Here is a 25,519-nt window from a genome sequence, read left to right as displayed (position 1 = left end):
TTTTCTTGAAAGAACGAATGAGAATGAATCATAGAGCAAACATGAGAGAAATATACAATGTAACCTCTCTCTCTCTCTCAAAAGGCATAGTCAAAATACAAACCCAAAAGATTACAATACATAACTGAACAGGTCTGCTATTTATAGACAAGTGACCATCGCGAGCGCGAGACTCCTTCGCAGGTTGCAGAGCAAAACTTCTGGGAGCTGATTTCTTCGCAGCCTAGTCGCGGGTGCAATTTAGGAGGTCACGGGCTCTAGAAGTTCTAGTCACTAGAACCCCTTCGCTGCTTACAGTGAAAAGTACTGGGAGCATGTTTTCATCGTAGCCTGGTCGCAGCCGCCATGGTGCTTCCTTGCGGGCACGAGGGTGTTTGTTGTGGGCGCGATGGTAGAGACAGTCAACCTACTATTTTAGACTTTCTGTAGCCTTTCTTTCACGTGCTGAGGCATGACTATTGTACACCTTTTGACAGGCATTTCACTCAGTCAATCAGACAACTAGCCATCATTTTTCCCATGCTTGCCATGCAAATCAATCCTACACTTTTGAGAAAACCAAGAAGGATATAATCACAAGAAAACATGAAGCAATAAAATGTTTTGTCAACGGAGGAATTTGTCAAACACAAATTTATAGGATAAAAAATCCTAACAACTCTTATCTTATGATCTTTCAATCCATATAAGACTATAATAAAATACAACCACCATTGAAGAAGCAACATATTTAATTGGTGAACCAAAGAACACTGTTAAGACTATCTCCAGCGCTATATTTTTTTTCATTAAATTTGAGAAAAAATTTCATTTAATAGCAAGTGCTCTAATGGAGGATTTTGAGCTTTTATCAAAATACCGGTTGATCGGCGGACGATCAGGCGAATGTTCAACCGGTTAACTGGCTAGTGTATTTTTTTTTACAAATTTTTTTCCTAGAGGTGCTCATCTAGGACGACATCCATGGGGACATCCGGTAGCAAAAATTTAACGGCTATGAACAGTGATTTGATGAAAGCTCCAAGCATTCTCAATTTGGTGAAAGATTTTTGATATCCTCAATTTGATATTAATCTGATGAAATCATTAGAGTAGGAAAAATGTTATTATTTTCATCAAATTTAAATGTAATGAAATAATTGATAAACCATTGGAGATGGTCTAACAAGGTTTCTCTCAATATGTATCAATTTAATCCTTGTCTTTCATACTTTTCCACATTTCATATCGTGGGTCTCATCTCAGGTTCATAACAATAATTTAAATTGTTTATCTTGTAAATCAAGTAGTGAAAATGATTTGTGCAAAAAAATTAGTTTAGTTGGATATCATTAAATACATGAACAAATTACATTTTATTTTTAAAATAAATAACAATTATGAGTTTAAACTTAAATTGTTTATTTAATAAAATAAAATGTGATTTTTTTATGTAATCACCGATATTTGATAAAACTAATTTTTTGTACAGACAATTTTCAGTATGAGATTTATGAGATAAATAGTTCAGATCAACATCATTGGGGGAAAGTATTAGGCCCAAAAAATAAAATATAAAAAAATATATAGGATAATAGTTGTGATAACCCTGTTTTGTGCTAAGTTAATTAATCATGATTATGTTGTGATTATGTGATTAATTTGAATTTGAGTGTTAATTGCATGATTATATGTTTTTGGCCTTATATCTGTTCACCCTAGGAAGATCTGTTCAACTTACTGTTGTAAACTGAAAATTGAAGGCCTTATCGGCCACAGAAATCGAAATTGACTATGCCATTGTGGTTAGCGTAGTTTTTAGAACTTACGGTGAAATTTAATTGAAAATTTATGCGGAAAAAAATAATTAGATTAAATTGATTAAATTAAATACAATTGATTAACTCTAAACAAATATGATTAGTCAAACTAATCACCACTATATATATATAGTGCAAGTGCCTAGGCTCATAATTTTGTGCTCTTAACCTTGCAAAATCTGAGAAAGACCTATATAGAGAGAGAAAGTGTGATTTTAAGGGAGAAGAGGCTCAAATTTGAGGACTTGAGCTCAAAGCTTGGGGAATTGAAGAACTAGGTTTAAGAACTAACTAGATTTGGAAGAGTTAAAGACTCTAGGTGAGTAATTGAACTCAAATTTATGAGTTTAAGTTCATAATTATGTCAATTCAAGAAGTATATGTTGATAAATATGAGAATTGAGCTAAATGTGTTGAATTTAAGATCAACTTGGGCATGCATGCAAGAATTTATTGTGATTTCTAATGTTTGAGCAGAAATAATAAAGATCATGTTGAATTGAGAGTTGTTTGTCACATGCATGCATGAATTGTCATGTTTTGAAGCTCAATTTTAAGTCTCAAAGCTTGTATATGCAAGATATGAAACATGGATTTTACATACATGGTTTCAACTTCGTATTTTGAGTTTGAATTTGGGACAATGGTTCATGCTTTTGAGTAATTAATTTCAAATTGAAGGAGTTTTCGTGTTATACAATGTTTTACCATGTCTTTGGCATCAATTTGCAAGCTTTGAACCTTTGGAATCAAGTTTTGAACTTCAAATAGAGTTCTGGAAAAACCCAGAATTTGACTTGTCCACTTGAACGGGGAAAGCGTCACTCGAGCGTAAAAATCAAGCTTCCAGAAGTTTTGCAAAAATTGTTGTAGTGATCCCAGTTTTGACCCTTCTGTTGCGGTATTCCGGGCTCGGGTTGGTATTGTTTTGAATGGTGTTACGTATCTTAGTTTCCCTTGTATTCCCTTTATTTTTTATTATCGGGTTATAGTGGTGTGTTTGAAACAGATAATGTCTTCAAACCTTTAGATTCAAATCCAACATGAATTGTTCATTGCAGAGTTGTATCAGAAGTTAATTCTTTTATATTTTGCCACTTTACTGAGTATGTCGGGGGTCGAGCTGCCTGGTCAGCTTACGGGGGTTTGGCGGGTCCGAGGGCAACGCCCTGGCGAGGTCGAGGGGCAGTGCCCCTTAAGCAAAAATGCAAAATGCATTTGAAGTTACTTGAGCCGCACATGCGGAAAACAAGGGAGGGCTTGTTTGGCTACTACAATAAATGCAGGTGTGGGAGTGCGAGTGTGGGAGAAGCGCCGCACGTGCGGTGGTAGATGAGTTTGAAATTTTAGTCTTTTCTTCTCTTTAGGTTGAGTGTATCTCACTCTTGTTAGGTCTCTCTCTCTCTCAAAAACCCTTTCCCCTCCCTTCTCTCTACATTTCTCTACGCCAAATTGGATCAAAACCTTGGTTTCTCAAGATCTATTAGAGTTTTGCCATAGTTTCTTCATCAAAGTTGGTGAACTTCTCGAGGGTTTCATTGTGTGCGGTGAAGATCGAGTTTCGACACCTTTGATTTTGGGGATTTCATCACATTTCTTTTTCAAAACTTGAGGTAGGGATTTTCTTAGAGTTAATATATATTTTTGCAAAATCTAGATAATTTTCGAAATCATCCTTCGATAGCTTTGAAAATTGATTGTTGATTCAATAAGTTGAGCAATTTTGAAAGTGAATTTATGTCTTGTTCTTTTAAAATGATCTTATGGGTTTTGATCTTCGTTGATTGAAGAAAAGATGATTTTGAAAAGTTTTCTTTCAAAAGACTTAAGTTGTACAGTTTTGGTGAGAAAACCTAGACACTAGGGATTTTTAAAAGAGATTGAAAATCCATGAATGATATTGTTATATTTATTTTGTGTGTCAAAATAAATTGATGTTTGGAAAATTTCTTATTTATATTTATATAAATGATGAATTTTCTAGAATATGAGAATTGTTGTTCATTTTAAAAATTATTGTTCAAAACATTGAAATAGTCGTGAAATGACTAATTGTTGATGATACTTGAGATAAGGGAATTGTGTTATTCCTTAGATGATGAATTGGAATAAAAATATTTATATTCATCTTGTAAAATTGGTATATGAACTCATTTGATTACATTAAACTTTGAAAGTTGATTTGAAAACTTGCATTGAGAAAAGAATGTTGAGAAACAAGTTTTTATGTAATGGTTTTGGGATAAATACGGTGGTAAGTCTTGAAAGGTGGTGTAGATGATAGGTGTCGAGCCTTCCAGCTAATACTGGTAAAAATGACAGATTACAGGTGTCAAGCCTTCCAGTTAATACTGGTAAAAATGACAAATTAATAGTACTTGTATAGTCTACTTGCAGACACCAGCCTATGGATTATCAGAGTCGTATTTACCACCCTTGAAATAAATTGTTAAGTTTTGAACAATTGAAATTGCATGACATCATTGAGCATGATGGTTTTCAAAAGATGAAAATGTGATTTACTTTAAAAAAAGAAGCATAGCATGACATGTGCATTTCATCTCTCGAGACTTGTATAAAATGTATATACTTTGTTAAGGATTTCCTACGGGGCTTTATGCTCACCCTACAGAATTTTGTGCCGGAAAAGATGTTGTGATTTCGCCTAACTAAAGGGGAGGAAATATGTGTTGAGAGTACAAGGCTCTCATTTTGCTGTAACTCTGTTTGTAAGCCAAGGGCTGTATTTGTGTGGGTTTGAATAACCATTTCGTGTAACCAGGCCTAAGCCTTGAAAACTTGTAAACCCTTTGAGGTATCTATTTGTTTCTTTATTTGGTTCTAGATTAAACGTATAATTGCATTGAGGAACTAGTTATATCATGTAATGCAAGTGTGGAGAATTATTTCTGTTTTCCTTTAAGGAGCCATGATGGTTGTGTTATCATTTGGGCATAGGAAATTGGGACGTTATAACTTTGTATCAAAGCTACTGGATTTGAATACTTGGAGCTCGTGGGAAGTGGTTGTTTAACCACAATGGGTTCATTTAGCATGCTTAGGAAGTGTGATGCGTTTTGTAACTATGTGATAACATGCTTATGTGACTAAATAGGTATGGGATTGGTCTTTTGAGATGTTGTTTGCACTTGTTAAATTCCTTGAGGTCTCATTAGAAGGGTACTTAATCAATACTCGTTATACTAAGAATTCTTGATTTTTCGTGGAACGAATTTCATCGTAAAAGAATAGTCCGTATGTGTTTACATGACTAAGTGCTTATGTGGAGTGAAATTGAATTGTGTATATGGTAGAGAAATATATGAAATTGTTGTAGTCGAACGTGTGAGTCAAGTTACGAGCACGTATGAGTTAATGTGCTAAATTATTTCTCTTGTGTCCTTTATTAGGATGTCAGGAAGGGGTCAAGTCTATGGTGGTAAAGGCGGGAGGCGTAGTAGGGCTCACTGAGGTTTGCATGAGGTACCGGTCCATAGGGTTCCGGTGTAAGAAAAAGGTTTCAGCCAAGCTAATATGGCGGAGCAAACCGGCCAAGCTAATGCGGCCGAGCAAGTGGGACAAGCGGGTCAAACCGCAATGGGGGCCCTAGCCCGAGAAATGGCGAGGGCTTTGAGGGAGTCTATGAACTTGTTGAGGCTGGAGAATGAAGCTCAAGAGAACACCACAGAGTCAAGGGCGAGTTTTCTCACTAGAGAGTTTTTACAGGCCAAACCAGATGAATTCCATGGTGGCCCCAAGCCTAAGAAAGTGGATGAATGGCTCGAGCAAATAGTGAAAACGTTTGAAATGCTTCACATTGATGAAAGTGAGTTGAGAGTAACTCTAGCGAGTTACTACCTTAAAGGAGATGCGGGTCAATGGTGGAAGTATGCCAAGAGTAGGGTGGAGCTATCATGGGAAGTCTTTGTGGTTGCTTTCCAAGATAAGTACATACCTCCCACTGCTAGGGAAAGATTGAGGAAAGAGTTTACAGACCTTAAACAACTCGACATGCCCGTGGCTGAGTTTGAGGCAGTCTTCTCTAGTTTGTCCAGATTTGCACCGGAGTTGGTGGCAACGGAAGAGCGTCGTTGCATACAATTTGAAAAGAAGTTGAAAACTAAGATCTTTTTCAAGCTTGTCGGGAATATGATTCGGGAATATGAACGTCTTGTAGAGACGGCAGCACATGTAGAGATTTCTATACAAGCCGATGGGGAGAGGCATCGGGGTTCGAGGCCTAGGGGCCAGGAATCTCAATAAGACTATAGGCAGAACAAGAAGAGCAGGAATGCCTATCCATCCTAGTCCCAACCACAACAGTCTAGATCCACTTTTCCTTTGCCTAGTGCGGGTCCGAGAAAAAATGCATCAAGTAGCTTCTCTTGTTTCAAGTGTGGCGAACCAAGCCACAAAGCCCATTTGTGCCCACAGAAGGGTGGAGGACAGTTGATGTTACCACCACCTAACCAATCTCAAAGTCAGCCTCAATCTTAGAATAGAGGCCAAGGGTTTAATTGTTATCAGTGTGGTCAGCCGGGGCATATGAAGAGAACTTGCCCACAGTTGGGAGGCGCATCTGGCACATCAGGGTCGAAGCAGACTCAGAGCCACCAGCAGGCTCATTCAGCTCAAGCTTCATGAGCAAATCAAGGAGCTGCTTCGACTCAGTCAGTGCAACAAGCCTATGCTCCAAGAAACGAGCAAGTTAACCAGGGGTGCGTGTATGTTGTTGCCATGCCAGAACAGTCACCGAGATCCTTAGTTGTGAGAGGTATTTTGTTGTGTGCAATACTTTGGCTAATGTGTTGATAGACACGAGTGCATCTCATTCATTTATGTCTATGCATTTGTTTCTACATTGGGGTTAGAGGTGGCATGGTTAACGTCTCCGCTCAGAGTAGAGTCACCTGTTAGGGGTACAGTTGAGTTAGACCAGGGTTGTCGTGGTGGTGAAATAGAGGTTATCAGACGTCGACTCCCGTTTGCTTTTATATTGCTAGACATATCGAGTTTTGATATCATTTTAGGCATGGACTAGCTATTTTCGTACCGAGCGGTGATTGATTGTTACCATTAAGCAATAGTTTGGGATGATCTAAATAAATGCACTTGTTTTACTTTTTATGAAATATGGGTTAGGTTTGAAGTGATGTGTTAGAGAGGTGATATGACTTAAATAAGATGATGTGACTTAAATATGATAGTGACTTTTTGGCTTTTTTAGATCATGCCAAACAAGGCCTTACTATATGTACCTCGGGTGGTGATTGTTTCTATTTTCTGGGGAGTCGAGTTGATAGGACCTTGTCGCCAGTTTTTGACCCTCGTAGTAGGAGCAAGCTTAGTGGCCTTCTTGCAACACTCTTGGATAGTGAGAGTGACGGGGCCCCTGTTGAGTTACCAAGGGTAGTTTGTGAATACTCGAATATTTTTCCTGAGGATCTTACTAGTTTGCCACCCCATCGGGAGATCGAGTTCTCCATTGAATTAGTGCCTAGCACGACACCGATTTCCATGTCACCGTATAGATTTGCACCCGCCGAATTGCATGAGTTGAAGATTCAACTCTAAGAGCTTTTAGATAAGGGTTTCATTCGCCCTAGTACATCACCTTAGGGAGCACCAGCTCTCTTTACGAAGAAGAAGGATGGATCGTTGTGATTGTGTATTGATTACTGCAAGTTGAATCGAGTTACCATTAAGAACAAGTATCGTCTACCTAGAATAAATGATTTGTTTGACCAACTTAGAGGGTCTCGTTGCTTCTCAAAGATAGATTTGAGGTCGGGGTATCATCAGTTGAGAGTTCGGGAGGAGGACATCCAGAAACGGCCTTTCGTACGTATTATGGCCACTATGAATTCCTTGTAATGCTTTTTGGGTTGACTAATGCACCGACTTCCTTTATGGATTTGATGAACCAAATTTTCAGAGAATACTTGGACCTTTTTGTGGTCGCCTTTGGGGATGACATCTTAATTTATTCAACCTCTGAGGAGCAACATGAGGCTCACTTATGGATAGTGCTTGAATTGCTTAAGGAGCACCGTTTGTATGCCAAATTTGATAAGTGCGAGTTTTGGCTCACCGAGGTGAAATTTTTAGGGCACGTAGTGTTGAGTGAAGGAGTGACTGTAGACTCCTCAAAGATAGATGCGGTAAAGGATTGGGAACAGCCCAAGAATGTTTTTGAGATCCGAAGTTTCTTGGGGTTAGCAAGGTACTATCGACGTTTTGTAAGGGACTTCTCTAAACTAGTTGCACCTTTGACTAAGTTGACTAAGAAGGGTGTCAAGTTTGTATGGAATGAGGCTTGTGAAAAGTATTTCCAAGAACTTAAGACTAGATTGACTACAGCACCGGTCTTGATAATTCTGGAAAGGGGTTTGGATTACACCGTCTATTGTGATGCGTCCGGGGATGGACTTGGTTGTGTCTTGATGCAAGAGGGAAAAGTTGTGGCCTACAAATCACGACAATTGAAAACTCATGAGAAGAATTACCCCACCCGTGATTTAGAATTAGCGGCGGTAATTTTTGCCTTGAAAATTTGGAGGCATTACTTGTATGGTGAGAAGTTTGAAGTCTTCTCTGATCATAAGAGTCTAAAATATTTGTTTTCTCAAAAAGACTTGAATTTACGCCTACGAAGGTGGATGGAATTTATGAAGGATTATGACTTTGAATTACACTATCATCCGAGGAAGGCCAATGTGGTGGCTGATGCTTTGAGTCAGAAATCTGTGAGTAGTTTGGCAAGTGTGGTCATTCGGGAATGGGTTATGCTAGGTGAAATTGGCAAGTTTGATTTGCACTTGGGCGAGTCCAGCGAAAGTGCTACCTTGTTTACTTTGACTGCTCAACCTACCTTGATTAGTAAGGTCATAGAGGCACAACAAGGGGACCGTGAAGTAGAGTTTATCCGGGTTAAAATTTTTAACGGAAAGGAAGAGAAAGGTTTGAACGTTCACTCGGATCTGAGTGTACGTTATCTAGACCGTTTGTTTGTACCAGAATCTTGTAGAGAGGAAGTACTCCGAGAATTTCATCACTTACGTCTTGCGGTATATCTGGGAGGCACCAAAATGTACCATGATCTTAGTCGTCAGTTTTGGTGGAGGGGTATGAAGCGAGATGCCGCTTTATTTGTATCGAAGTGCCTTACTTGTCAACAAGTGAAGGCCGAACATCAAAAATCAGCGAGTTTGTTACAACCTTTACCGATAGCCGAATGGAAATAGGAGCGTGTTACCATAGATTTTATAGTTAGGCTTCCTAGAACACAACTAGGCAATGACACCGTTTGGGTGATTGTTGATAGGTTGACTAAGTCTACCCATTTCATTCCGATATGCACTAGCGTCTCAGTTAAAAGCTTGGCAGAGTTGTACATTAGAGAGATAGTTCGACTTCATGGAGTCCCTGTGACTATTGTGTCGGATAGGGATCCTTGTTTTACTGCCTGGTTATGGCAAAGCCTTCAAGAGGCATTGGGAACTAAGTTGACTCTTAGCACTGCTTATCATTATCAAACCGATGGACAATCGGAACGTACCATTCAGATTTTGGAGGACATGCTCAAAGCTTGTGTCCTTGATTTTAAGGGGCCTTGGGAAAGACACTTACCATTGATTGAGTTTGCTTACAACAATAGTTACCAAGCTAGTATTGAGATGGCACCATTTGAGGCCTTGTATGGCCGACCTTATAGATCACCGGTTCGTTGGGCCGAAGTGGGTGATGCACCGTTACTGGGCCTGGAAATTGTTAAACAAACAAATGAGAAAGTTATTCTCATTCAAAAAAGGTTAGCTACAGCCCAAAGCCGACAAAAGAGTTATGCTGATAAGAGGAGACGACATTTATCTTTTGAAGTTGGTGACCATGTATTTCTAAAAATCTCACCAAGATGGGGTTTGATGAGATTTGGTAAGAGTGGTAAATTATCTCCAAGGTTCATTGGGCCTTTTGAGATCCTAGAGCGAATTGGGGAAATGACAAACTGGTTAGCTTTACCATCACAACTTTCGGGAGTTCACAATGTATTTCATGTATCTATGCTTAAGAAGTATGAACCCTACCCTTCTCATATGCTTGATTGGGTTGACTTGGAGGTAGATGAGGATGGCTCTTACAAAGAACGACCGGTTCAAATATTAGATACCCGGGAGAAAGTGCTACGTGGAAAAACTATACTGTTGGTAAAGGTGTTGTGGAGACACCATGGGGTTAAAGAAGCGATGTAGGAATGGGAGGCGGAAGTCCGCCCTAAGTATCCGGATTTGTTTGAAAATGCTTTAGTTGTTTTTCCTTGTAATATTCCCTAGTGTTTGAGGGAAATGTGTTAAAATTGTTGACCACATGTTGTTATGTATGTTGTTGTGTTAAGCATGAAGTAGTTATGGATTGTCATTTCTTTGCGTCATGTTTAGGTTAATGTTGATGGTTGTTGTTGATGAGATAACCATGGTGAAAGGCAAAAATTGGTTGAGAGTTAATATTGTGATTTAAAAATGAAATAGCATGGTTTTGATCACTAGAAACCCCTTTATTTGGGTAGTTTGATTTGAAATTTCGGGGACGAAATTCTTTAAGGAAGCGAGGCTGTAGCGATCCCGGTTTTGGCCCGTCTGTTGTGGTGTTCCAGCTCGGCTTGGTATGGTTTTGAACGGTGTTACGTACCTTAGTTTTCCTTGTATTCCCCTTATTTTTGGTTATCGGGTCATAGTGATGTGTTTGGAACAGGTAATGTCTCCAAACCTTTAGATGCGAATCCAACTCGAATTGTGCCTTACAGAGTTGTATTGGAAGTTAATTCTTTCATGTTTTACCACTTCGCTAAGTATGTTGGGGGTCGAGCTGCCCGGTCAGCTCACGAGGTTCTAGGGGGCAACGCTTCTTGGCGGGTCTGAAGGCAGCGCCCTGGCGAGGTCGAGGGGCAGCGCCCCTGAAGCAAAAATGAAAAATGCATTCGAAGTTGCTTGAGCCGCACATGCGGAAAACAAGGAAGGGCTTGTTTGGCTACTGCAAAAAATGTAGGTGTGGGGGTGCAAGTGCGGGAGAAGCGCCGCACGTGCGGTGGTAGGTGACTCCGAAATTTTAGTCTTTTCTTCTCTTTAGGTTAAGTGTATCTCACTCTTGTTAGGTCTCTCTCTCTCTCTAAAAAAACCCTTTCCTCTCCCTTCTCTCTACATTTTTCTACGCCAAATTGGATCAAAACCTTGATTTCTCAAGATCCATTAAAGTTCTGCCATAGTTTTTTCATCAAAGTTGGTTAACTTCTCGAGGGTTTCGTTGTGTGCGGTGAAGATCGAGTTTCGACACCTTTGATTTTGGGGGTTTCATCTCATTTCTTCTTCAAAACTTGAGGTCGGGATTTTCTTAGAGTTATATATATATATATATATTTGTAAGATCTAGATGATTTTCGAAATCATCCTTCGATTTGATTCAATAAGTTGATCGATTTTGAAAGTGGATTTGTCTCTTGTTCTTTTAAAATGATTTTATGGGTTTTGATCTTCGTTGATTGAAGAAAATATGATTTTGGAAGGTTTTCTTTCAAAAGACTTGAGTTGTACAGTTTGGTGAGAAATCCTAGAAATTGGGGATTCTTAAAAGAGGTTGAAAATCCATGAATGATATTGTTATATTCATTTTGTGTGTCAAAATAAATTGATGTTTGGAAAATTTCTTATTTATGTTTATATAAATGATGAATTCTTGGAATATGAGAATTATTGTTCATTTTAAAAATTATTGTTCAAAACATTAAAATAGCTTTGAAATGACTAATTGTTGAGGATTCTTGAGATAAGGGAATTGTGTTATTCCTTGGATGATGAATTAGAATAAAAGTATGTATATTCATCTTGTGAAATTGGCATATGAACTCATTTGATTACATTAAATTTTGAAAGTTGATTTGAAAACTTGCATTGAGAAAATAATGTTGAGAAACAAGTTTTTATGGAATGGTTTTGGAGTAAATACAGTGGTAAGTCTTGAAAGGTGATGTAAATGATAGGTGTCGTGCCTTCCAGCTAATACTAGTAAAAATGATAGATTACAGGTGTCAAGCCTTCCAATTAATACTGGTAAAAATGACAAATTGGTAGTACTTGTATAGTCTACTTGCAGACACCAGTCTAGGGATTATCAGAGTCGTATTTACCACCCTTGAAATAAATTGTTAAGTTTTGAACAATTGAAATTGCATGACATCATTGAGCATGATGGTTTTCAAAAGATGAAAATGTGATTTACTTTAAAAAAAAGAAGCATAGCATGACATGTGCATTTCATCTCTTGAGATTTGTATAAAATTATAAACTTTGTTAAGGATTTCCTACTGGGCTTTGTGCTCATCCTACGGAATTTTTGTGCAAGAAAAGATGTGGTGATTCTGCCTAACTAAAGGTGAGGAAATATGTATTGAGAGTACAAGGCTCTAATTTTGCTGTAACTCTGTTTGTAAGCCAAAGGCTGTATTTGTGTGGGTTTGAATAACCATTTTGTGTAACCAGGCCTACGCCTTGGAAACTTATAAACCCTTGAGGGTATCTATTTGTTTATTTATTTGGTTTTGGATTAAACGTATAATCACATTGAGAAACTAATTGTATCATGTAATGCAAGTGTGAAGAATTATTTCTGTTTTCCTTTAAATAGCCATGATGGTTGTGTTATCATTTGGGCATAGAAAATTGGGGCGTTACAATTGTTTTGTTGCTCGAGCGACAAAGTGTACGCTTGAGCGAACCCTGTTGTGCAAGACTTCTCGCTCGAGCGTCAAAAGTATCGCTTGAGCACAAAATACGTGCAACCAGTACTTTTGGAGACCAAAGCGGTCCGCTCTAGCGAAGAGCCCTGTTTCAAAAATTTTGAAAAGACACTTTATGTTTCGTTTTCCGTTCTCTTTCATTTCTGAGCACTCTTAGGCACGCGAACATGAAAGAAGCCTAAGAGCATTAAGCAAATTAAAGAACAGATTGAATTGTATTATGACCCAATGTGTTATGAATTATGTAGGGTTAAGTGCAAGGACGAATCAAGCACTGGAAAACAATGAGCAATGTCTTAGTAAAGATATTTTTGTGTTTGCATTATTTTCTAAATGTTACCTATGTGGCAAATTCTGAACTTATGATTTGTGCTATGAATGAGTATTTTATTTGTTCGATTCGTAATAGAATCTGTAAAGTGATTGATGTGAAAATGAAAAGTGCACTTAAGGCCATTAGGTATATTTGACAAGGACACAGATTGGGCCTGAGGCCATTTGGAATGTTTAATAAGATAGATTGAAAGTTATCTTAGATATGAATTGGACCGAAGGTCATTCTGTATGAATGTTACATGGACCAAAGGACATTTTGAATAAGGAATTGATTGGACCAAAGGTCATTTGGAATGTGATTACGGATGTGATCACGATTATATGCGCATAATTATGAATATCAGAATGTTGGACCAAAGGTCGTTTGGTATCATGATATGATGGGCCGGTGGTCAATGGCACATGGATCCATTAGACTTGAGGTCGGTCTATGAATGAGTATTTGACCCGAGGTCATTTGGTATAGATGGACCTAAGGTTATTTTGTATACCATGGACCTGAGGTCGTTTTGTATATGGATATGATGTATTGGACCTGAGGTCGTTTTGCTTTGTTATGATCTATAAATCTGATATGAATGGGAACAGTAGTTCAAATGTTTAAATTATAAGTATGACTCATTTATGGATGAGTCTCATTCATTAACCTCTTTACTCTGATATTATTCACCGGGCATTAGCTCACTCTATATTTATATATATGTAGGTGAGCAACGGGATGTCTAGCCCCAACCCCAGTGAGCGTTGAGAAACCAAGTTTTGTGAGATCAACCAAGGTCACCTCATGCAGAGGCCTTACTTTTGTTTTACCTTTCTTTTGTCCTTTGCGATCATGTGTAACTGAACTTGTATAACCTTGGTTTTGATATTTCTTTTGTTGAATATTGACTACTGAATGAATCCTGGACGTATATTATACTTACACAATATGAATGTTGCATGGTGTGAGTTATTATATGAACATGAGAATGTTTTGGTTGAACCATATATGCACAACTCATTGGACAATTGTAAATTTTTCTTTCGTAATTTAGCCCCCTATTATTAAATATGACTCTATTTCTGACTGAGGCCGCAGGTAATCTCGTGATTACTGACCGGTTATGACTCTAATCCATAGGGGCGGGTTCGAGTCATGACAGAATGGTATCAAAGCACAAGTAATAACTCACACACTTACCCAAATGAGCAATAGAGTGTCTAAAAGAGATCTAAGTTGCATTCATGTGATAAATGTATGCTTGAATACAATGAGGAATTGCTAAGTGCTTTGAAGTATGCAACTACATGATATATATAATTGTTGTCTAATTGCATGAATGTGCTCTTTTGTATATGAATATTGTGCCACCATCAATTGTGTGACAAAACGGGTTGTGTTTAAACCGCTAGGGCATGTTGAATTTGAATTTGTGGGTAATGGGGTAGTGCCTCCACTTTATTTGATATCTGCAAGGAAAGCATGTAAATTGATCAGGAAAGGGTGTTAGGCTTACTTGTGTAGTGTGTTGTCTAAACAATCCATGAATGCTGAATTGAATAATATTTCTGTTGTCCGAGAATTTCCGGATGTATTTCCTGATGAATTGCCAGGGGGATTGGCGGACAGAAAAATAGAGTTTACCATTGATGTTGTCCCAGGCACTCAACCTATCTCAAAAACTCCTTATAGAATGTCCACTATTGAAATGAAAGAACAGTTGCAGAACTTATTAGACAAAGGATTTATTTGACCAAGCACTTCGCTGTGAGGCGCTCCCGTGTTGTTTGTAAAGAAGAAAGACGGAACCTTACGTTTGTGCATTGGCTATCGAGAACTCAACAAGATAACAGTCAAAAATAACTATCCATTATCCCGAATTGATGATTTATTTGATTAGTTACAAGGCTCACAAGTGTTTTCAAAAATTGATTTGAGATCCGGCTACCACTAGTTGAAAACGAAGGCAAAAGATGTTGAGAAAACTGCATTTAGAATGAGGTATGGTCACTACGAATTTATGGATCTTATGAATTGAACTTTTAAACCCTACCTTTATGAATTTTTTATGGTTTTTATTGATGATATCATAATATATTCAAAGGGTAGACTTGAACATGAAAAACATTTGAGAACTGTCTTGCAAACACTTAGAGAAAAGAACTTATTTGCTAAACTTGCGAAGTGTAAATTTTGGTTGGATGAAATTGTTTTCTTAGGACATGTCATCAACAGAGATGGAATTTCAGTAGACCCACAGAAAATCGAGATAATTGTAAATTGGCCTACACCAACAAATGTGATGGAAGTCTGTAGTTTCATGGGCTTAGCCGGGTACTACACGAGGTTTGTTAAGAATTTTTCAAAAATAGCTGTGCCTCTTACCCAACTTATACGCAAAGGACAACCGTTTGAATGGAACGACGAAATAGAATCTGCTTTTCATGAATTAAAGATGAGATTAACCATTGCACCAGTGTTGACATTGGCCACAGGTATGAAAAACTTTGTGATTTTCAGTGATGCGTCTTATAAGGGTCTGGGTTGTGTATTAATGCAGGATGGCCGGGTAATTGCTTATGCCTCCCAGCAACTGAGACCACATAAGAAGAACTACCTAACACATGACCTAGAATTGGTCGCAGCTGTGTTTGCTCTAAAAATTTGGCAGCATTACTTATATGGGGCAAAATGCGAAGTCTACATAGATCACAAAAGTTTGAAATATTTCTTTACTCAGAAAGAGTTGAATATACGGCAGAGAAGATGGCTTGAACTAATAAAAGATTATGATCTTCAGATACAGTATCACCCCAGGAAAGCCAATACGGTTGTCGATGCCTTGAGCAGAAAGTCGATGGGAAGTTTGGCTTACCTACTTATTGAATAGAAAGAAATATTGTAAGACTTTGAGAAATCTGGGATTGAAGTAGCATTGCACGAACAAAGCGGATTGATGGCCACCATTTCAGCTGAACAGGCAATCATCGATGAGATCAAACAGAAACAAAAGGAGGATGAATTCCTCAAAAAGATAATTGATGAATTTGAAGCAAATCCGAAACCGAGATATAATGTTGTGAATGAAGTGCTAAAATTCCAAGACAGATTGTGTGTTCCGAATATCCCTGAGTGAAAGAGGAGAATTCTCAATGAAGCCCATAAATCGATGTTTGTTATGCATTCGGGTAACAACAAGATGTATCAGGATCTAAAACAGAGTTATTGGTGGCCAAATATGAAAGGTGAGATTGCAAAATATGTGTCTAAATGTTTTCAGTGTCAGCAAGTTAAGGCTGAACACTAGAAACCAGCAGGACTACTTCAACCTCTCTCTATTCCGAAATGGAAGTGGGAGCAACCATGGATTTTATTGTTGGCCTACCTCGAACTCCTCGAGGTATAGATTTTGTTTGGGTTGTAGTTGATAGATTGACTAAATCTGCACATTTTCTGCTTGTTAGAACTACATTTGATGCTTATAGACTGGCTACTATATATGTTGATGAAATTGTTTGTCTACATGGGGTTCCGGTGTCCATTGTCTCGGATAGAGATCCAAAAGTTATATCTAGATTGTGGAAAAGTTTGCAAAGAGTTATGGGAACAAAGTTGAGATTCAGTACTGCATTCCATCCACAAATAGACGGACAATTGAATGGACCATACAGACTTTGAAGGACATGCTCAGAATGTGTACTTTAGATTTTCAAGGGAGTTGGGAGGATTATTTGTCACTAACAGAGTTTGCATACAATAACAGCTTCCACTCCAGCATCGGTATGGCACCATACGAAGCTTTGTACGGTAGAAAGTGCAGATCACCAATTTGATGGACAGAAGTCGGGGATAGGGCTTTACTTGGGCCCGAAATTGTGCAAGATACTTCTGAGAAAATCAAAATTATTCAACAAAAGCTCAAGACAGCACAGAGTCGACAAAAGAACTATGCAGATGTTCAAAGAAGACCTCTTGAGTACGAGATTGGTGATCATGTATGTGGTTCTGATGAAAGGCCATATGAGATTCAGTAAGAAGGGTACATTGTTACCCCGTTACATTGGGCCATTTCAAATTCTAGAAAGACTTGATTGCTTATAGGATTGCTTTACCGCTGGGATTCGAAGAAATGCATAATGTGTTTCATGTATCGATGTTGAGGGGTTATCTTCGAGATTCGTTTCATGAGATTGATTACCATCGGATAGCTCTCAATGAAAATATGGAATGCGAAGAATGACTAGAACGAATCATTGACCGACAAGTGAAACAGTTGAGAAATAAGTCCATCCCAATGGTCAAGGTAGAGTGGAAAGAACACAATGGGAGGGACGCTACATGGGAAAAAGAGGATGTGATGCGACTATGCTACCCATATCTATTTCCGGACGAAGGTGAAATAAGTTTGGAGGACCAAACTTCCTAAAAGAGGAAAGATTGTGATAACCCTGTCTTGTGTTAAGTTAATTAATCACAATTATGTTGTGATTATGTGATTAATTTCAATTTGAGTGTTAACTGCATGATTATATGTGATTTTGGCCTTATATTTGTTCACCGTAGGATGATAGGTTTAACCAATTTTCAAAATCTTTGTCGAGCAAAGTAGGTTGACAAGTTTGACCAACTTGAAAAATTTTTGTCGAGTGAGTTTTGCTTGGCAAAGTACGTTGGCAGGTTTGACTAACTTTGAAAATCTTTATCGAGCGGATTTTGTTCAGCATAGTAAGTTGGAAGGTTTGACCAACTTAAAAAATCTTTGTCGAGCGTGTTTTGTTTGATGAAGTAGATTGGCAGGTTTGACCAATTTTGAAAATATTTGTCGAGCAAAGTAGGTTGGTAGGTTTGACCAACTTGAAAAATCATTGTCGAGCGAATTTTGCTTGGCGAAGTAGGTTGGCAGGTTTGATCAACTTTAAAAATCTTTGTCGAGCGAGTTTTGCTCAGCAAAGTAGGTTTACCAGGTTTAACCAACTTGAAAAATCTTTGTTGAGTGGGTTTTGCTCGGCAAAGTGGGTTGGCAGGTTTGACCAACTCTGAAAATTTTTGCAGAGTATGTTGGTAATTTGTCCAACAGTGGGATTTCTTGCTGAGCGGATTTTGCTTGCCAATAAACATGTTGGTGTTTTGGTAGTTCTTAATGAGATTAGGCATTCTTGAAAAAAATCTTAACGAGGTTAGGTATTTTCAGAATAAGTCCTAACGAGGTTAAGCATTCTTGGAATACATCCTAGCAAGGCCAGGCATTTTCAGAATAGTCCTAACAAGGTTAGGCATTTTGGAATAAGCCCTAGCACCCATGTTTGGTTCTAGTTAGGCAATATTACACGGCTATTTTTATTAGAAAAACTGAAAGCTTCCACTCTTTCACTGGGTTAAAAGAGAATGAAAGCTTGGAGGCAATTGAGAGGGAATAAAAATAACCACAAAAATTATGTGGGTCTAAGCATTGCCACGTGGCAAGGTTATGGATTATCACATGACAGTTGTCAAATTCTTATCAAACACTGCATTAGTGTTTAATGTTATGCAAAACTCATCAAGATATGAAATCTTATCGATATAGAAATCCTAAACAACCGAAAATTGTTTGGGATAGGACTTCTGGAACATCCAAACTACTTGATAAGTAAATCACTAGATATTATAAATAGGCAAGACGCTCATGGGTTGAGATACTCAATTTCTCTATATGAATTTCTCCATTAAATATTTTGATAATATTGGAGGATTGACTTGGGCATCGGAGGGCCCTCGGCTACGGCTGGAGGTGTTTTGTCTTGCAGATAGTGATCGCAAGGTGGTGCTGATCATCTTCTTCATTGGATTTCTTTATCATCAAATATGATTTTTTTTTTTTTTTAATGCCCGCACAAGTCACTAATTTATAACCTTCAGCGATAGTTTGAAAAAAATTTCACAAAAAAAATCACTAATTGTAAATTTTAACGATAATTTATAAAAATCATAACAAAAAAAAGTCATTAATTATCAATTTTTAGAGACATGTAAAAGTTGTCACAAAAAATTTATTTTTAGTGACGGTTTTAGTATAACTTATTTTTAATAGAACTTGATAAAAATTAAATTTAACTATTAAGATTTATTAGTGGTTTATCCTTTTCCTTCTTCTTCTTCTTCTTCTTCTTCTTCTTCTTCTTCTTCTTTTTTCTATTTTTTTTTTTTTAAACACAGAACAAAAGTAGTCAAGTAACAACTAGCACAATATAAATGGCCTGTAGCATTGCTACAAAGACGACCAAATAACCACCCATATTCATAAATTATTTTTGCCTGCCTACTCTGGATAGGACAAAAATACTATAAATCTAAAAAATTTTCTCCAAATTTTATGAAACAATATTAATAATTTATTTACTACTATATGGTTAAAGAATTTCTCAAGAATATGAGAAATTAAAAAATCAAACTTAGGATTAGTTTGGAATTTTTATGAAATATCCAAAAAAAAAAAATTTGAATTTAGTTTTTGTATTAATATTGTAACTTTTTAAACCAAATGCTAAATATGACCTTACTAGTCTAAAACAGAAAAACTAAATTACTTCTTGTTTTTCAAATTAAAATTATAAAATCAACAAGAATAACAACTTACAAGTTTCAAACTAGGCATGTCTTTCGTTCAAAAACAAACTAGGCATGTCTTCGATGTGAATTTTATTTTAATTTTTTATACTAGGAGATCAACTTCGAGAATTTAGCCTACTACTTCGTGAATTTTGTTTCATTTTTCTGGTTATAAATAAATAAATAAAAAAATTACTTGGATATATAAATACTAAAATTGTTAGATTTTTACCTGTGCTATGATATGCACGGAAATCACTTAAAATATTAGCTGATACATGATAAATCTAATCTGAAAATATTGTATTAGTGAGTAAATTATTCAGAATAATTATTGTTGTATTTCTTAAGCAATTGATTTTTATAGTTGACATAAGTCATAGTTATTGATTTATTAAAAAAAAAAAGAAGAAAAAAGATTAACATAATTGATTGAAAGTAAAATTCGCTCAACTTCAACATAAAGTTTTTTTTTTATTTTTTATTTTTTAGAGACTATTGTAACTAGTATAGTCAATAATATTCGATAAACGATTCACATATTTAGCAAATAATCATCCATTATTTTAAATAATTCACTACTTCAATTGTTTAAAAAAAAAGAATTTTGATAAACTTTATTTTTAAACTAGTAATATTACAATGGGTTTGGTTTTTCTCAAGTTGACTGTCTTAATTTGAGAGAACGTTTGGGATTGGTAGGTCTATTTTAGGAACGATTTCGGTGATCCGAACCGTTCACATTTTAAGATTCGTTGAGAAGAATATTCATGCAAAAAATCAAGATGATCGGATATCGATAGTTATATGTTTTCATAAAATTCGTATTACAGAATGGTTTCTTAAAATTATATTTGTCTTACATTTTTTTAAAACAAATATGATTCAAACATATAATTACCGGTATCCGATCATGTTAATTTTTTGCATGAATATTCTAGTCAACGAGTCCTATAAAGTGCACGATTCGGATTACCGAAATCGGTCACAAAATGAGTCTACTAAACCCAAACGCTTTCAACTTGAAAGAAGCCGAATCCTATTATAATAAGTTGATTCTATTTGCACCAAAAAAATCTTTCAATACGCCCAATTTCTCAGTTTTCTCTATTAAATTATCTAGGGATATAATTTACCCTCAATACACTCAAATTTTTTCACAAATTACCCTTCAAGATAAATCACAATTTATGGTACACCCAATGTTTGGTTTTTCATATTTTTTCAAGGAATTTTTAAAATTAAAATATTTTAAATAAATTTTTTACTTTTTAGATACACTTAACTTAGATGGACCTAAAACGTAACATATTTGCAAAAAATTAGTCAAGTATACTAAATTTTCATTTTTTTAAAAAATATTTCTGGTATTTAGTGATTTTTTTAATATTTATATCACTACAAAAATTTCGATTTTTTGCGACGCCGTCTCAAAAAAGTTTTAGCGACGGCAAATGACTTTTAGCGACAACAAATAAGGGGGTCACAACAGAGGGTATTGCAAAAACCTTTGTCGTCGCCTTTTTTTAGCGACGGCAATTGTTACCTTCTGTGACGGCAATTTACTGTTGCATATATTATTTCCTTTTGTGACAGCACCATTTTACTGTCGCTAAAAGTTTTATTTGAGACGACATAAAATGCTGTCATGAATGGTTTTGTTTTTTTGCAACAGCATGCTCACTGTTGCTAATGTTTCTAATATTTTTTGTGACGGTATGGTGCCGTGCCAAAAAAAAAAACTGCAATATAATTATTAAAAATATTAAAATTATCTATTTTTTGCGATAGCGTGGTGCCGTCACAAAAAATAAATAAATAAATAAATTGCAATATAATTATTAAAAAATATTAAAATTACCTTTTTTTCACGACGGTGTGGTGCCATCGCAAAATAAATAAATAAATAAATAAATAAACTGCTATATAATTATTAAAATTATTAAAATTACCTATATTAAATGAAAAACAATTGAAAAAGAAACTAATAATTACATAATAATATAAAAATTCCTATATAGACAAAACAATTTCTCCATAATAAAAATATTCTTGCATTCATAACTACACATCAACAAAATTACCCCATTACATAATGTTCTATAATACATATATAATGTTTAAATACATAATGTTGTTCATAATTCAAAATAACATAAACCAAAATTACAAGTTTTCCTCATCATTCTTCGTGGATAAAAAAAACAAAAATTAGTCGCATTCTTCACAGACATGCATTCCACAAGAAGCAAATTCCTACTCGAGAAATATCTGAAAACAAAAAATAAATATAATCAATGACAATATAATTGTGTTAATATGTTAATTACAAAAAAACATAAAAATTTAACTATTATACAATTACAAAGATAGTTAAGTAAATAATTTTGCCTAAACCGAAATTCGGCTCTAACTCCTAAATTGGGAACCCGATTCGAGTCTTGTATTTTCCCACAAGTCTCTCGTGCCTAGGCGGTCGTGTGTGCCAAGTTTTGTGCTACTTCGACGCCGTTTGGTGATTTTGGGGCGTTAACACTTCAAATTTTAAGTTTCTTAAGAAACTAATTTGTTTCTTAAGAGCAAAATCTGGCTCTAAACCGGGAACCTGATTTTAGTCCCGTCTTCTCCCCCAACTCTCTTGTGCCTAGGCAGTTGTGTGTGCCAAGTTTCGTGCTATTCCAATGTCGTTTGGTGATTTTGGGACATTAACACCTCAAATTCTAAGTTTCTTAAGAAATTAGAAACTAATTTGTTTCTTAAGAATGAAATCCGACTCTAACTCTCAAACCGGGAACCCGATTTTAGTCCCGTCTTCTTCCATAAGTCTCTCGTGCCAAGGCGGTTGTGTATGCCAAGTTTCGGGCTACTCTGACGTCATTTGGTGATTTTGGGGCGTTAACACCTCAAATTCTAAGTTTCTTAATAAACTAGTTGGCCTAGAGTGAAATCCGGCCCTAACACCCAAACCGAGAACCTGATTCAAGTCTCGTCTTCTCCCATGAGTCTCTCGTTCCTAGGCGGTCGTGTGTGCTAAGTTTCGTGCTACTCCGATGCCGTTTGATGATTTTGAGGCATTAACACCTCAAATTCTAAGTTTCTTAAGAAACTAGTTTGTTTCTAAAGAGTGAAATTCAGCTCTAACTCCCAAACCAAGAATCTCATTCGAGTCCCGTCTTCTCCCACAAGTTTCTCATGCCTAGGCAGTCGTATGTGCCAAGTTTCGTTCTACTCCGATGCCGTTTGGTGATTTCGGGGAACACCTCAAATTCTAAGTTTCCTAAGAAACTGGTTTGTTTTTCTTAAGAGTGAAATCCAACTCTAACTCTTAAACCGGAAATCCGATTCAAATCCCGTCTTCTCCTACAAGCCTCTCGTGCCTAAGCGGTCATGTGAGCCAAGTTTCATGCTACTCTGACGCCGTTTGGTAATTTTGGGGCATTAACACCTCAAATTCTTAGTTTCTTAAGAAACTAATAGTTTGTTTCTCAAGAGTGAAATCCGGCTCTAACTCCCAAATCGGGAATCCGATTCGAGTCCCGTCTTCTCCCACAAGTCTCTCGTGCCTAGGCGGTCATGTGTGTCACGTTTCATGCTACTACGTTAGAACATATGAAACGTGAAAACTATTTTCTTGATTATAATGTACGTGAAGTATAGCAACATTAGTAACAGAGAGCAAAGGTAAACTGTATTTTGCACACAAACCATTTATTTAGCAACAGAATTATGAAACAAATACAAAATTTAAAGATCTAATAAAACAAGCAAAAGCATATGTCACATACCTATATTGCCAGTTTCAAACACAATAACCAATTTTGTTTAAAATGAAAAATCGATGATTCAATATAAAAACCCTCAAAAAAAAAAAAAAAAAGGACAGAGATTCAACTAGAAATGCCCTAATCAATTATTCATTTAATTAGAAAGGTCGTGTGACATACCGCTCCCTCCTCTCCCGCAGGCTCTTCATCTGCTCCTTGTAATGGTTCTCTATATATTGTTTTGTGGTTGAATCCTTTTTACTATTGGAAGGCTGAAACTTTTGTAACCAACTCCCAACTGAATCCATTACTCAAAACCCACCTCAACAACTATCAATCATTTGCTCAAGTATTATGCTCTCTATACAATTTCCAAACCAACATATATATATATATATATATATATCAACAACCTATATAGTTAAAAAAAAACTACTAATTAAAATCCATGTTCACCATAAATAAAGCCAAAATTAAGATCTTTCTCACACATTAAAAATGAAAACAACTTAATTTAAAGAAAATTATGTGGATAAAACTTGAGTCAACGGATCAAACACCAAAACGCGTAAAAACTTCAATCAACTCAATAAGGTATACACATAAATACATGGACAATTCAGAGAAATCAAAAGAAGAATATATATATATATATAATTGAGACCGAAAGCCTAGAAACAAAGGATCACAAATCGAGAGGCAAACAATTAGTTGAATAATAATAAGGATTGAATGTATTATTAATAAGCAAGGGAAATTTCAAAGTAACAAAAGCATAAGTCAACAAAAGCAAAATTAAAAATACTTATGTGCTCCACAGATTGGATCTGGCTATGGCCTACACCATCTCTCTATCCAAATCATCACCAATAACTTAAAGAAAGCCTGAGTGAGGTCAAAGAAAAAGATGAGTCATAACAACAAAATGAAACCATAACGAATATTAGCTGCAAAACAAGCTGCGAAATACTCATGTGAAAAGATGCCGATAATAGAGAAAAAGAAGAAGAAGAAGAAAAAAAATAGCAGCAAAACAAAGAAACATAGAACCATTCCTGTTCTCCATCATTACTTCTTTATTAGATATCCATTATAATAAAAGGAGTGATTATGGATTTAATTAACAATATTCAGAGTTACAAAAATTGGGGCGTTACAGTGGGTATCAATCTACACACTTTGATAATTTGAAATTTTCAGAACACATAAAAATTGCACTAGTAAAGCTAAGTAAGTACCAAAATTTGTGCATAAATAGAATCCTATCAAGATTATATAATGTGAAGAAGCTCATCTCAGACTTCAAATTTCAAATTCAAGTAATTTTCAAATCATCAAACTCGTAGATAGTAATTCCTAGCTCCAAACTCTCCGATTGAAGTTCAAACCTCATAACTAAAGAAATATTTTAATGTCGTGATTGCCCATTTTCGATTATGCAGAAGTCAAAACCAAAATAACAGAATCGAACAAGCATGCATAGACTCAAAAAAAGGTCAAAATCGAGGGTAACAGAAATCAATACGCACCTTCGGCATTACCAGAGACATGTAGTAACCGAGAAATCAATAGAAAAAGGCAAAGAAGAGTCGAGGCCGAGATCGCAGAGACAGCTCGATCCATGAGAAGAAGCTAAAAACCTAGATTCCTCATCAACTCTCACGTTGTCAATGCATTCGCTCGATGCCGTCATCTGCCGCTGCTCGCCATCGCTCGACGCCACCATCTGCACTGCTCATAGTAAAGAGAGAGAGAGAGAGAGAGAGAGAGAGATGGGGATTTTTGGTTCAAAAGATTAGGGATTTGAGATTTGGGGATTTTTGGTTGATGAGGGAAAAACGAGAGGGAATCAAATTTTGTTTTGTTTTATTTTATTTTATTTTATTATTTTTTTTTTTGCATGTCAAGTGCAACCGTTACAGATGAAAATTTAAGGTAGCGTTTGGTAACGTTTACGTTTTTAGTTTATGTTTACAAAAAATTTATAAATTGATTTTTGTTTATTTTTAGAAAAACATAAACTACAAATGCATTTAGTTTGAACAAAATGTTTAAAAACATAAATTAAAAAATATATTTGTCCCGACTTAAAATATTTATATTTATTTTTTTATTATTTATGACCATGGGATCATACACATTATAATTGGAAAAAAAAATTAATTGAAAAAAAAAATTGATTAGAAAAAAATTAATCGAATAAAAAATTGATTGGAAAAAAATTTAATTGAAAAAAAATTATTTGAAAAAAAAATTAATTAAAAAA

General features: G+C 36.0%; 1 long non-coding RNA gene across 3 annotated transcripts; it reads right to left on the bottom strand.

The window, feature by feature from the left end:
* Positions 1-25,143, bottom strand: LOC114315062 (uncharacterized). Of its 3 annotated transcripts, none has more exons than XR_003647650.2 (3): positions 24,783-25,143; positions 23,434-24,138; positions 1-546 (listed from the first exon to the last, which is right to left on the bottom strand). It is a non-coding gene; the product is annotated as an uncharacterized LOC114315062 (long non-coding RNA). The 3 variants fall into 3 exon arrangements; XR_014327368.1 differs by lacking the exon at positions 1-546 and adding an exon at positions 21,520-21,760; XR_014327369.1 differs by lacking the exons at positions 1-546; positions 23,434-24,138 and adding an exon at positions 21,520-21,760 and having other exon boundaries at positions 24,783-25,135.
* Positions 25,144-25,519: the final 376 nt, after the last annotated feature.

The sequence above is a fragment of the Camellia sinensis genome, chromosome 4, assembly GCF_055761805.1.
Source record: "Camellia sinensis isolate YWXY chromosome 4, ASM5576180v1, whole genome shotgun sequence".
In the NCBI taxonomy this organism is placed as follows: domain Eukaryota; kingdom Viridiplantae; phylum Streptophyta; class Magnoliopsida; order Ericales; family Theaceae; genus Camellia; species Camellia sinensis.
The sequence above is the reverse complement of the archived record's forward strand: the minus strand, read 5'-3'. Positions and strand labels throughout refer to the sequence as shown.